Source organism: Dermacentor variabilis, unplaced genomic scaffold (assembly GCF_050947875.1).
Source record: "Dermacentor variabilis isolate Ectoservices unplaced genomic scaffold, ASM5094787v1 scaffold_39, whole genome shotgun sequence".
NCBI classification, from domain to species: domain Eukaryota; kingdom Metazoa; phylum Arthropoda; class Arachnida; order Ixodida; family Ixodidae; genus Dermacentor; species Dermacentor variabilis.
Window position 1 is genome coordinate 161,782 of NW_027460577.1, and position 3,557 is coordinate 165,338.

Sequence of the window (3,557 nt, forward strand, 5' to 3'; positions counted from 1 at the left end):
GCTTGTAACAGAACCAAAAACCTGCGTTCGGAAGGTCAACCCGAGAACGAAGGCCCCCACAGAGGCTTACTTATAACCGAAGCTTTGCGCAAGTTACCTAAATCACGTTCTAAATGTTCGTTTCTACTAATGGTCTTTCCCGTGTTTTCTTTTCCTCCTTTGAAAGAAAATGGGATGTATCGTATCTGGCGCAGTGCTGGCTTCGCTTCTAGGGCACGTGTGACATGACCGATATCGGTATCGCACATGACACATGGTGGTGAGGGAACACAACCTCTCCCACTTAGTACATATATATACACGGCTGTTGAAGAAACGGGGACGCTTTCCGCTCCCCTTGCTTGGACCCTCTGCTCATGTCTTGCCGGCGGCACCGCACGATACAAAGTTAGAGCACGTATGAATGACTTTATGATCACTGATTTCACGGAGATAAGAAATAGCGTTGAGGCTGTCGGGGTCGATAGATAGTATGAGGTCAAGAATGTTAGCAGTATCTCCGGCAATGCGTGTAAGCTGGGTTACTAGTTGGGCTAGGTTCAAATTTTAGCAGGCATCTATAAATTCACGGGATTAATCCAGTCTAAAAATAGGTAGATGAGGGGCACACCCATTTATGCCAGGATAGTTGAAATCCCGGAAAGAAGGATGTGTGCCTTAGGGTGTCAAGATTTAAGTTCTTTCAAAACGTTGTGAAGTTTACGGGGGAATTGGGGGCTATTATGAGGGGGTCTATAACAAACGCCAACTAATATAGAGACAGGCGTAGCGCGACAAAGGAGCCATAATATTTCAAGGTCTGATGAGATGTTGATGTGGGAGCACTGTAGCTGACTGCTTGTAGCAATAAGGACGGCACCACCTCTAGAGACTATGTGATCAGCACGGAAAAGATTAAAGTTTGGTAGGTTGCAAAAGACTTCAGACAAACTTCGGACAGGCAGCCATTGGAATCTGAACCTGGAAACGTTTAACGCTAGAACGTTATCTAGTGAGGCGCGTCTACCAGTGCTATAAAAGGATTTAGAGGGCAGTAAGTGGGGATATAATAGGGCTTAGTAAAGTTAGGAGGACACATGAAACATATACAGTGCCAAAAAGCGGGCACGTCCTCTGCTACCGTGGCTTAGCGGATAGACGAGAACTAGGAGTCGGATTCCTGCTTCATAAGAATATAGCTACTAACATACAGGAATTCCATAGCATTAACGAGAGGGTGGCAGGTCTTGTGAAACTTAATAAGAGGTACAAATTGAAGGTCGTACAAGTTACCCCCCTACATCCAGTCATGATGACCAGGAAGTCGAAAGCTTCTTTGAGGACGTGGAATCGGCAATGGGTAAAGTCATACCAAAATGCACTATACTGATGGGCGACTTCAATGTAAGGTAGGCAAGAAGCAGGCTAGAGACAAGTCATTGGGGGAATATGGCATAGGAACTTGGAATAGCGGGGGGAGTTATTAGTAGAGTTTGTAGAATAATATGCGGATAATGAATACCTTCTTCCGCAAGCGGGATAGCCGAAAGTGGACGTGGAGGAGCCCGAATGTCGAGACTAGAAATCAAATAGACTAGATACTCTGCGCTAACCCTGGCATCATAAAAGATGTGGACGTGCCCGGCAAGGTGCGCTGCAGTGACCATAGGATGGTAAGAACTCATTAGCCTAGACTTCAGGAGGGAATGGAAGAAACTCGTACATAAGAAGCCGATCAATGAGTTAACGGTAAGAGGGAAAATCGAGGAATTCCAGATCAAGCTACAGAACAGGTATTCGGTGTTAACTCAGGAAGAGGACCCTAGTGTTGAAGCAATGAACGACAATCTTGTGGGCATCATTAAGGAGTGTGCAATAGAAGTCGGTGGTAACTCCATTAGACAGGATACCAGTAAGTTATCGCAGGAGATGAAAGATCTGGTCAAGCAACGCCAATGTATGAAAGCCTCGAACCCTACAGCTAGAATAGAACTAGCAGGACTTCCGAAGTAAATCAACAAGCGTAAGACAGCTGACATAAGGAAGTGTAATATGCATAGAATTTAAGGTGCTCTAAGGAACGGAGAAAGCCAAAAAGCAGTGAAGAAGAAACTAGGAATTGGCAAGAATTAGATGTATGCATTAAAAGACAAAGCTGGCAATATCATTACTAATATGGATCAAATACTTCAAGTGGCTGAGCAGTTATATAGATATTTATACAGTACCAGTGGCTCCCACGACGGTAATGCAAGAGAAAACAGTCTGGAAGAATTTGAAATCCCACAAGTAACGCCGGAAGAAGTAAAGAAAGCCTTGGGAGCTATGCAAAGGGGGAAGACAGCTGGGGAGGATCAGGTAACAGCAGATTTGTTGAAGGATGGCGGGCAGGTTGTTCTAGAAACACTGGGCACCCTGTATACGCAATGCTTCATGACCTCGAGTTTACCGAAATCTAGGAAGAACGCTAACATAATCCTAATCCATAGGAAAAGGGACGCCAAAGACTTGAAAAAATATGGGCCCATCAGCTTACTGCCCGGTGCCTACAAAGTATTTACTAAGGTAATCACAAATAGAATCAGGGACACCTTAGACTTCTGTGAAACAAAGGACCTGGCAGGATTCCGTAAAGGCTGCTCGACAATAGACCATATTCACACTATCAATCAGGTGATAGAGAAATGTGCGAAGTATAACCAACCCTAATATATATTCTTCATCGATTAAGAGAAAGCGTTTGATTCAGTCGAAGCCTCGGCAGCCATGGACGTATTACGGAATCGGGGTGTAGATGAGCCGTATGTAAAAATGTTGAAAGATATCTATTGCGGCCCCACAGCCACCATAGTCTTCCATAAAGAAAGCAAGAAAATTCCAATAAAGAAAGGCGTCAGGGAGGGAGATACGATCTCTCCAATGCTATTCACAGCGTTATACAGGAGGTATTCAGAGACCTGGATTGGGAAGAATTGGGGGTAAGAGTTTATGGAGAACACCTTAGTAACTTGCAGTTCACTGATGATATTGCTTTGCTTAGTAACTCAGGAGACCAATTGCAGTGCATGCTCACTGACCTGGAGAGGCAAATCAGAAGGGTTGGTCTCAAAGTTAATCTGCAGAAAACTAAAGTAATGTTTAACAGTCTCGGAAGAGAACAGCAGTTTACGATAGGTAGCCAGGCACTGGAAATGGTAAGGAAATACATCTACTTAGGACAGGTAGTGACTGCGAATCCAGGTCATGAGAATGAAATAATCAGAAGAATAAAAATGGGCTGGGGTGCATTTGGCAGGCAATATCAGATCACGAACAGCAGGTTGCCATTATCCCTCAAGAGAAAAGTGTATAGCTGTGTCTTACCAGTACTCACGTACGGGGCAGAAACCTGGATGTTTACGAAAAGGGTTCTACTTAAATTGAGGACGACGCAACGAGCTATGGAAAGAAGAATGATGGGTGTAACGTTAAGGGATAAGAAAAGGGCAGATTGGGTGAGGGAACAAACACGATTTACTGACATCTTAGTTGAAATCAAGAAAAAGAAATGGGGGGCATAGGCAGGACATGTAAAGAGA